Consider the following 11,409-nt stretch of genomic DNA (forward strand, 5'->3'; position numbering starts at 1 on the left):
GTCAAATATATTTCTTGAAAAGGTCTATTTTGAAAAGAAGACAAAGAACTCAGCTTTTTTTGGGGGGGGCCACACCCAGGGCATATAGAAGTTCCCATACCTGGGATCAAATTCTAACCACAGCTGTGACCTGCACCACAACTACGGCAATGCCGGATCCTTAACCCACTACACCACAGCAGGAACTCTGAACTCAGTATTATTGATCTTAAGACTATAATATTGTTTTCACTGAAGAATATAATTTGCTGCTGAATATAATCCAATGACATTTAGAGCTGAAGCCTAATTCACTAGATCTAGACTTTATTAGTCTATATGGATCAATCTGAGAAATAAGTGAGAGCTAATATGATGCATGGCCAGATGAGGGCTGAAGAGTAAAGACATTTAAGATTTTTAAGACTGTCCATGCCTCTAAAGAGCTTACATTCTAATCTTGATCTATGACTAATGGTAGTTGTACAGTCTCTGTTAAAGAGGCAGAATAGTGTGATGTGATGTGTAATAAGATCAGTATGAAATTTTATTGGGATTTTATTAGTGTAATTAATAAGCATATAAAATGTATTTGGTTAGAGGGTTTATAAAGAAATAATTATGTGGTTACATATGCTTGGAAATAATTTGTGTTATATGAATAGAATGCACTAAATCAGTGGATTTGCAGGAATAGATTTTTTAGATAGCGAAGTATTTTGAGGCACTATTAAGATGGAGAGGAGGAGGCTGAATCTCTGTCTTTGTGACCATAACAACGGTGAGCGCCAAGGACAGCCATAAGAATCTCATGAAGTGGGGCTGAGATCTTGGCTAAGAAGGGACTCTATAAGCATCTGTCTTGGTGGTCCAGGCACTGTGTCCCTGCTCATCTCGAGAAACGAGGCTAAGCAAAAGTCCATGCAAAGGAAGGAAGCCATAATCAAGGCAGAGCAGAACGTGGTCTTCCAAGTGGGCTTTTGGAATAGAGCTTGGAGTGGAGGAATGATTGGAGTAGATGGTATAATGCGAGATCAAATGGGGAAGGGTTTTCATCATAAGCACTAGCCATCTTGTCCACCGGAAGTGACCGTGATCCGGTTAACAAGCCAAGGTTCATAAGCCCATTAGCGAATAGCAGGGAAGGCAACCCTAGAAGTAGCAAGTAGGGGAGCCCACATAATGCAAAGAATGTGACCTTGGAGTCAGGCAATGCTTTTCTTCCTTCCTTCCTTCCTTCCTTCCTTCCTTCCTTCCTTCCTTCCTTCCTTCCTTCCTTTCTTTCTGAGTCAGGCAATGCTTGCTTGCTTCCCTTTCTTTCTTTCTCTCTTTCTTTCTCTCTCTCTTTCTTTCTTTCTTTCTTTCTTTCTTTCTTTCTTTCTTTCTCTCTCTCTCTCTCTCTCTCTCTCTCTCTCTCTCTCTCTCTTTCTTCCTTCCTTCCTTCCTTCCTTCCTTCCTTCCTTCCTTTCTTCCTTTTTAGGGCCACACCCATTGTATATGGAGGTTCCCAAGGTTCCCAGGCTAGGGGTCGAATTGGAGCTGTGGTTGCCGGCCTATGCCACAGCCATAGCAATGCCAGTTCCGAGCTGCATCTGCGCCCTACACCACAGCTCACAGCAACTCCAGATCCTCAACCCACTGAGCAAGGCCGGGGATCGAACCCGCAACCTCATGGTTCCTAGTTGGATTCGTTCCTGCTGCACCACGAAGGGAACTTCTGGCAATGCTTTCTTTAAGTCCAACCTCTGCCACTCACAGGACCCGAGATCTTGTGTAGTGACTCAATATGTCTGAGCTTGTTTCCTATTTTTCACAAAATGGGATGGAAAAAGGTCCTTCTTCAACATGCTAATAGCAGGTTTTGTTTTGTATTTTAGTTAAGAATTAGAGATTACATCTATCAAGTGCCTTCTACCACAGTGGCTTCAAATTCTCCTTTACTAATAAGCATTGAATGTAACTGTCAGGCCCTGTGCTAGAAACTGGGAAGAAAGAGGAATGAGGAACTTTTGGTTTTTTCTTCAAGAAACTTACCATGTGTTTGAGAAGATGGATAAACCAATGTGTAACCATTTCACAAGAAGGGTTGGAAGAAACTGCTAGTTGCTTTCTAGTACCTGTCCGTTCTTCTTTTTCTTCCTTCCTTCCTTCTTTTTTTTCTTCTTTCTTTTTTTTTGCTTTTTAGGGCTACACCTGTGGCATATGGAAGTTCCCAGGCTAGGGGTAGAATTGGGAGCTGTAGCTGCTGGCCTACACCACAACTATAGCAATGTGGGATCCCAGCCATGTCTGCAGCCTACACCCCTACACCACAGCTCACGGCAATGCCAGATCCTTAACCCACTGATCAAGGCCAGAGATTGAACCCACATCCTCATGGATTCTAGTTGGATTCTTAACCCACTGAGCTATGACCAGCACCCCCAGTCTGTTCTTTCTTACAAATAAGAACCCCAAATTTTGTTGAGAACATTGCCCTTCAGTTAAAATACTATTTTACAAAATGCATTAGTTATGTACTTCCAACTAAGTAACAGCCAATGGGAGACAAGCAGGAATTCTGTGTGCATTATCTAGGATGCATCTTAAGGCTAAGGGATATTCCTTCACTGTCCACCTTTCTTTGTCTGATACCTGGAAGGTGGTAGCTGGAGCCTCAGGTGCCATCTTGGACTTGACAGGGAAGTCTTGCAGGGAGAGGATGGTGCAGCAGCAAAGCAGATTTACCCCTGAACCTAGATCCTTGGTGATCGTGAGGCCAGCCTCTAGCTTTGGGCTTCTTACTTTCAAATTTCATGAGAGAAGAGTAAATGCTTTTGTTTCAGCCACTGTTCTTTTGCAATTCCAGCCTAACTTAGTTGAATTAATGCAATAGAATACAGTGAGAGCCACTAAGAAGGGACTGGTGACTTTTTATCAGGGTAAAGGTTGGGGACTGGACCAGGAAAGGCTTCTGAGAAGAGGTGCTCCTTAGGCAGGTTGGGGAGAATGAGCAGGGGGCCTGCCACCTGATATAGAACCCAGACATTAGGAGTTTGGAATGGTGTCTATTTATAGACAGGCATTACCTAGACAAACTCATTAGAAGGAGGGTTTGAGAGCTCTTATATAAATTGATCTGCCATTTCCCAAATAAGAGAGGGCTGGAGATTTTCATTGAGAGGTTTAAACAACTGGACTGCTATTTTTAAATTTTCTCACTGTGTATGTGTGTGTGTTTTGTGTGTGTGTTTGTGATGATGCTTTGGAAATGCCAATAACTGTTTTCTCCTCATATTTCTTTTTATGTCTTGACGCTCCTTCTGCATTTTGTTTTGACCAGCTAAACTCATCAGCTTTCACTGGCTCAGAAAAAGAAAATGGCTACGTGGAGCAGAGGAAGGGAAAATTTCCCCTTGCTTTTGGGTTTCAAAAGCACAGATTCTGAGAAGGTTCTCAGATTACCCAACTAAGACTGGAAACAAAATCGGTCACTGGAGAGAGAAGATAGTCAGACAAGAAGTATGGATCAGCTCCTAAGAAAGAAGTACTGTGTGCCCTGCTCTGTGCACCTAGCCCCAGACCAGGCTGTGGGATGCTACTGGAAAATCCAGGTGGATTTGTAGGATCTGAAAGCAGAGGAGGATCTCCTAGCCCTGTCCTAGGGGGAGTCCTGGGTAAGTGACAAGGTTGAGGAAGAGACATGTCTGTGTTGTGTCTGGGCAGAATGGATATGCTGTTAGACACATAGAATTCCTCTGAATTCCAGTAAGGCCTGGGAGCTGCAGAATGATGGCTGTGTGCCCTGGAGTGGCCCAGAAATAGCAGAAAGAGAGAGAGAGCAAGTGCCACTGAACCCAGAGAAATCTGGGGGAGTTGGAGGTGCAGGCAATCAGGGGGGAAGATTCTGTGAATATCAACTTGGAAAGATGATTGAGAATGTGTTGCCCACCCGCCAACATCTTGTTACTATACGAGGCCCCAGAACTTAGGTGCATGAGTGCCCCTGACATAGAAACATGGAGCTGAACCCCACATGGAGTTAATCTGGTGAAGACCAGCTAAGTTTAGTTACGGAAAAATTTTAAAAAATGATTATTCTTGTGGACTTGAGTATGAGGATAGAGATTAGGATCTGTTGCATGTTCATTCATTCATTCAACAATAATTTATTTAGTGCCTATGAAATGGCTGGCACTGTTTTAGATATTTGGGATGCTGTGGTGAACAAAACTAAAGAAATTCCTGCTGTGGTGTAGCTTACATACTAGTTAAGGAAACATACAATATATAACAAACAAATAAATGTTGTATTATCCAGTCATAAGGAGAAATAAAGCAGGTTGTGGATAACTTACCTCTACCAGAAAGTGAATATTCATGCGTTAATGCTGAGACTGTACAGAAACCCTTGCGCTTATTGTCAGTCTTACTGTGTGTCCTATTGATCTCATGTAACTGATGAGACCACACAATTTTTGGTGATTCTCGAGGTAGGGGTGGGGGTGCCAGAAGTGATGATGAAGTAGGTAAATTGTCTATTAATACCTGCCAAAGATCAGGACCAAAGTCCAAGCTGGATACACATTTTTGGCTAAGCCCCAGGGATGAAGCCGAACTTCATTGCAAGCCTCAGAACTTATCTCTTTTTACCCTTTATCCTCCCAAAGGATAAATGTCTGCACCCAGTTTTCTAGGTATGAGCACTGACACTCAGAGAGGTTAGTCAACTGGGCTAACCTAGTCCTGAGATTCAGACCCAGAACTGTGAATTCAAGGCCCTCACTCTGTACTAAATTGGGTAAAAATACTCCAGCTGGCTCCATGGGCTGTATTTCAGGTCTCTCTAGCTTTGTAGCCAATTTGGGGGGCTTCAAACAGAAGGACAAGCCTGAGAAGTCCGTTGCCACTTCAAGACCCACAAGAAGACCCTCTCTTGGACAGCTACGTCTCAGAAAGTCACAGCACTGCCATTTGCGATGGAGGGTGGAAGGAGGGAGAACGGCCAGAAATGTCTGGCAGTGAGACTCAGAAGTCTAAACTATTCTTCAGGAAACCCCTGTGGATCACATTCAGCTGTAATCAATCTTCAGACCATGGCAGGGGCATTTGTTATGGTCCTAAACCAGAGGATCAGAAAGTTCAAAAGGACTTTGGGAATCATCCAGTCCAATCATCTCTCTAATCTATGAATTTCCTCAGTAGGAGCCTAGCTCCCCCCCATCTCTTGTATTATTAGGGAGAAATTCTAGCCTGATGGAACAAAATGCCTGTGTTCAAAGAGGTTCTGCTATTTTAGAAGAGAGCAAAGGGTGATGACCAGACCCTGGGGGATGAGTAGCCCTGAGCTGTCTGAAAGCAACATCGGGGGACAAAACTCAAGGGTCTCTGGTCCAAGTTCCAGTGTACTGTGATAATGGCAGAATCAGAAAATTGGAGCTGATTTTATCCTAGCGGGGGCCTTCCTCAATATAGATATTAACAATTTGGCAAAGTTATTGGCCAATTGACTCCCAGAATAAGCCTTAATAAAAGAATTCAACCTGAACAGTGTGCTGTTTTATGGCTAGTACAATGTTGGCTCACCTGTGTGAATTTATTGTGCTTCTTTAATATCCTCTTTAAGATGAAAAATGATGCCAGCTCAGAGTTAACGGCATCCTTTGACGCTGAGAAAGTGCTCCGGTGGATTGAATGGCAGTCGCTCCTTCCTCAGACAGAGATTGAAAACTTCATCCTGGAAGGCTGGCACTGGTAACCACGTCCAGGGCAGATGTTAGCGCCAGAGCACACGCTGATGGAATGATGCGTCACCACAGGTACCTTGACTTTGCGGGTTCACTGGTCAAGAGGGACCCCTTTCAGAGAGCCTTTGTCAGTTGCCATCAAACTAGTATAAAGGAAACTGCTAACTCATATTTCAATTTACCGGTTAGCTCTCGAGATCTTCTCCATCAGATGGCATAATTCATTTTTCAGTATTGTCTGTCTTACTACCTCTTTGAATCTTAAAATCTTGCCATCAGGAAAAATGATAGATTTATGGAGATACTCTGGATATGAAATTATTCAAAATTTCCTTAGAGAACCTGAAAGTGATGGGGAAAATGCTATGGAAATACTTCAGGAAATAGGGACAACATAAGATATTGATATTCCCTGGGGCTCAGATTGCCTGCCTGTGAATGTGGGAGAGGCTGAATGTAACTTCAAGGCTTACTATCCCAAAAGTCTATATTTTCCGCCTGCTTTGAGGGACAGATTCTTCGAAAAGTCTTCCTGTTCAGGTATACAACATTTTATTTCTCATTATTTTCTCCATAAGATAGTGTAAGTTGGGTAAGTTGTTGGGCAGAAAATAACATTGGATTAGGACTTAGGAAGCGAATTGCAGGTTTGGCCAATGGATACTGTATGGCCTTGAGTACATGATGTAACTTCTCTAAATCTGGGTTCATTCATTTATAAAATTAAAGTGTGAGATTAAACTCTATGACATTTTTTTCAGTCCTAATAACTTAGGTTTCATAGACCATTGGGATTTTGTGATATTTAGCAAGATTATAAAAATAAACAATAACCGGCCTTCCTGTCGTGGCACAGTGGAAACGAATCTGACTAGGAACCATGAGGTTGCTGGTTCAATCCCTGGCCTTGCTCACTGGGTTAAGGATCCAGCATTGCTCTGAGCTGTGGTGTAGGTCACAGACTCGGCTCAGATCTGGTGTTGCTGTGGCTGTGGCATAGGCCAGCAGCTGTAGCTCTGATTAGACTTCTAGCCTGGGAACCTCCATATGCTGTGGGTTTGGCTCTAAAAGGACAATATATATATATATATATACATATATAAAATTATGATTTTGACTTTTTTCTAACAAGATCAGATTCCTTTAAATAGCAAAAGATTTAGCCTGTTGGGTTCTTAGTTTGGAGAGTGGGACTGGAATGCTGGATAAACTAATGCCTTTCACACTCTTAGCTGAGGACTCCTGGAGTCCATAAATGTATTTTCAGAGGTCAGCAAGTTCCTAAGTCTGAGAAACAGTAGCATAGAGACATCAAGCCTAACAGTACCTAGAAGTGGAAGGGAGGGTAGGTAGAGGTGGGTGGCAGGTTGGGTGTATCCATCAGGGTCTTGGCAGCAAATAGAAGGGCATTCAAATTGAGTGATTTAAGGAGAATTTACTGCAGAGGGAATGTCTATGGTTACTCAGGGTCCAGGAAAACCTTAAAGGGAACGACAGCGTGCAGACACCATGACACAAGACACCATCCTAGGTTGGAAAGGGTGGGAAAAGGAGTAATCCCCAGAAGAGAAACAGGGAAGCTTGACCTCCTGCTGACACACACAGCCAGTCCACAGGAGGGGCTGGGGCAATACTCCAGCTTCACCCTCCTTCTCATCTCCATCCTCTTGCAAGTGCACTGAACTCCACCAGGAAGTCAGTGATGGAACCAGACAGATCCCACTCCAGGGGGCAGAGAACACGATGGCGAAGCAGGGAGAGGGATCTGTAGAAGCAAAACGAAGAGTCCAACACAGCTGGGTGGAGAAAAAGAGAAGGTTCTATCCTTTTAAGAGGCTGCCTCTAATGTTCAGCAGCATCTATATTGCAGGCAGGTTTGTTTCATGTGATTCTATTTCATAAAGTTCCATTAATGAACATGCCTCTGCCTTTCCACTCTCCTTATAGTACCTAATGCACTGCACACCTAAGAAGCTCCACAAAGATGTGTTGATTTGATTAGATGGATACTTACTAATGATTTATATTTAGAGGTAAAATTTAGAGGAACATGCGCGTTTCTCAAAACTCATACTTTCCCCTACATTGAGAGAAAGAAGAGAAATAAAAATATTCGACATTTGTGGTTATGAGGAGATGGCATGAAAAACAAAACAAAAAGAATGCCAGGATTTACTTTTAATTATTAACTATTATTGGTGAGGTCGTTTGGTTTACAATGCCACTTCAAGGTGGCTGTCTTAACGTGGTTTTTTAAAAAAACCCTTTGAGTTGTTATTGTTGTTGCTCTTTTTACCTCTACTTTGTAGATGAAGAGAATGAGGCTGGAGGAGGTTGAGCAATTTGCCCAAGATCACGCTGCTAGTAAATAGTGCCGATTCCCATGTTGATTCCATCACACTGCTCATTACTTTAAAAAGATTAATACAACATTCCCTGAGGGGGGATGTTAGACTACTAATTTATTCATCTCCTACCTTTTCTTTTTGTAAGTGGAAAATATGACGATTTTATTTGCAACCCAATGGACTATTTTGGGGGGGAGGAATTGAATTTAAATGATATCATCAATCACCTAGACAGATAATGTATGGCTTCAGGAAACAAAATTAAAAGAGTTAAAGCAGTTAAGCATATATTTTATTTCTCTTTTGCATTTTTAACAGAATGAGAATACAGTACATACACCAACACCTGTTTGCTATTTGCAAACTACTATATTTAACGTGTTCTTTTCTTTAATTGAGCAAGAAGAGTTCATGCCAGATTCAGATTCTGCAGATGGATTGTTTAGAAATAAAATGTCAGATTTCTTGTTCACACATCTCATTTCTTTTTGACCTCAGAGAATTCCCCAAATCCAATGAAACTACTAGGCGGAGGAATGAGGAGAATCTGGCTGCTCTCAAGCAGTTTTCTTCCTCTTTATGTATTTTTATGATATCTATTTTGCAGTTACTAAATGGTGGTCTCAGGGATACCCATCTGTCATGCCTGATTAGGGACTAGAGATGGGTCTTCAGCAAATATTTCATTAAGAAGGCAATTTCCAAGTCATAGAAAAATATTACACCCAAACTATAAGGTATATGGCATATAAGGTATATGGCAAATACTTTACAGAAATATCATGGAGAAAAAGGGGGAAATGAATGGTATATCATATTATCCCAATTTTAATTAAACTCATAGAATGTTAACATAAGAAGAGAACTCAGAGAGAAAGTGGTTGGGATGTAGAGACCTAAACATCTATTTAAATAAAGTTGCTTCATTTAAGGCCTATGACATAACTCGAAAGTTGAACTAATTATTTTCATTTTACATCCAAGGAAACAGGGGCTCAGAGAGGTGTAATTTGCCCAATATCACAGCTAGAAAATGGCAAGGCTTGCATTCAGATCTGAGTATTATCTGCATTGATTGGCCAAACTCATACCAGTGAATCAATTACATTAATAAGACCATAACCTGGGTTTTCTGACTCATAGCCCAGTGCTCTTCCAACTCCCTATAATCCCTCCAAACAAGGGTGAACCCGGACCTTGAGAATGAAGCCTGAGGCTTTGACTACTCGTTTCCTCCTAATAATTCTCCCATGTCCTCATGACATGACATATATGTACATTTATTTATGTTAAAAAAAACCCACTGAATATGCATCGAGGAAGAACTAAAGAGATATTCACATCTGTTTTCTTTTCTTTATTATAATCATCATGTTTCTAATCATATTCACAGTTTATCAAGGATTGCAGGGGCTTAATATGATAAAATATATTGTATAAATCCATGCATCTGAATGGATATCTTTGACTGTGGGAGGAAGAAGATTTGTTGGAAATGATGTAAACTTTACTGTGAGGAAATTAAGTTTCAGAGAGATTCAGTGACTGATCCAGTCATCCATTCCTATCAAGTTCTAAAACCCAGGTTTTCTGATCTCCAGGAGAGTGTATTGTTTCTTCATATAAGTTTGTTCCAGAAACAACCAAGTTATAAAAAATAAGTAATCCTAAGTCCTCGTATGCTAAAGCAACCAAACTCAAGGATAATGAAAGCCCTATTGATAACTAGGTAAAAGAAGCAAATGCCATTCAGGAAGGAAAAATCAGATTGGCCTCAAAGTTTGGAGACACTGGAGCAGTACCGATAGTGGTCTGAGAAGAGAGAATAAAGGGTAACCCAAGGATTTGTATCATGCCAAGCTGTTTAAAGACAGGAGGAAATGTATTTTCAAACATTTGCGCTGTAGTTGATGAGAATCAAATAAAGAGCTCTGACATTAGAAAGTCATAATAAGAAAGAAGAGACTATGAGAATCAAGGTCACAGACCAAAATGTGAACATTGATATATGTGGCCAGGTAAAAGTAATAATACAGCTGGCAAAACCCAAGATGTGAGGTAGTGAGGGTTTGGTGAGAAATGAGGAGAGAGGTACAGACATTGATATCTTCAACTTTGGAGTTCCCGTCGTGGCGCAGTGGTCAACGAATCTGACTAGGAACCATGAGGTTGCGGGTTCAATCCCTGGCGTTGCTCAGTGGGTTAAGGATCCGGCGTTGCCATGAGCTGTGGTGTAGGTCACAGATGCAGCTTGGATCCTGTGTTGCTGTGGCTCTGGAGTAGGCCAGTGGCTACAGCTCTGATTAGACCCCTAGTCTGGGAACCTCCACATCCCATGGGTGTAGCCCTAGAAAAGACCAAAAAAAAAAAAAAAAAAAAAAAAAAAAAAAACGCAAAAAACTTCAACTTTGTAATAGGAGTCTCAAGATTCAAGACAACATTGTTAAACCAAGAAAGAGGGATATATATATACATTTTATATAGTAACAAATGTAACATCAGAAGAGGTAGAAGCAGAGGAGAAATGAAAATTTGTGAAACAATGTATACCCCAAATCTAGACCATCTAGTAAAGACTCAAAAAGCATGAAAACTCAGATGATTTTATGATTCCATTTATATAAAAATCAATGCATATAAAAAATGTATACATCTCTACCCACATGTACACATGACCTGTTCATAAAGATGACATATGGGTTGAAATGGGCAGGGAAGGGGGAGCATTTTTTTTTTTAACCATACATAAGTATTCATTTTTTTAACCTGGTACATATAATACTTTAACAATTAAAAACAAATACATGAAAGATGAACCAGCGATAGAGATTAGCTTGAAATGTTAGCAGTGGCTTGTACCAGAAAATACTGGGATATGTAAATTACTACCTATCATCTACAATTGACTTAAAATGCGGTCACCTCAATGTCCCAGAAACTAAGTTGGACATTAGGATGCCAAGTTAGGCTGCTGCTGCTGCTGCTACTGCCCCCTCAGGTTTTGGACACGTTGGAAGTCACTAGCACCCTATACCCAGACTGGGTCAACACAGTTCTATTAAGTTGTGTGAAAACCCAAGCTTCATATTTGATCCACTTGTTTTGGCCCAACTACCAGGGAAAGTATTGTGATAAAAAATAAAAATTTCATGATTCCACAAAGGGGCAAGCGGAAATTTCTTTCTTTCTTTTTTTTTAAAGAAATTTCTCTTTTTAATAAAGTAGAACCCGAGAGCAAATCAGAAAGAGAGTTTGACAAAAAGTAGGTAAATTCCTTACATTTTAGGAAGGATGCTATCATGCAGGACGTCCAGTCTCACCAAGAACATTTTTCAAGCTCTCTTCCAGTTTTTCCT

At 41.1% G+C, this 11,409-nt stretch overlaps 1 long non-coding RNA gene across 1 annotated transcript in view; it reads left to right on the forward strand.

The window, feature by feature from the left end:
- LOC146402843 (uncharacterized) overlaps nt 1-10,435 on the forward strand; it is a 48,402-nt gene extending 37,967 nt beyond the window's left edge. The window contains exons 4-5 of the long non-coding RNA XR_014807967.1: nt 3,302-3,635; nt 5,585-10,435. This is a non-coding gene — a long non-coding RNA (uncharacterized LOC146402843). The remainder of the gene's footprint in view (nt 1-3,301; nt 3,636-5,584) is intronic.
- The last annotated feature ends 974 nt before the right edge of the window (nt 10,436-11,409 follow it).

Source organism: Sus scrofa, chromosome 6 (genome assembly GCF_054392235.1).
Source record: "Sus scrofa isolate SSC_HxYL_T2T_F1_AM1 chromosome 6, Sscrofa_HxYL_maternal_Yorkshire_Landrace_v2.0, whole genome shotgun sequence".
Classification (NCBI taxonomy): domain Eukaryota; kingdom Metazoa; phylum Chordata; class Mammalia; order Artiodactyla; family Suidae; genus Sus; species Sus scrofa.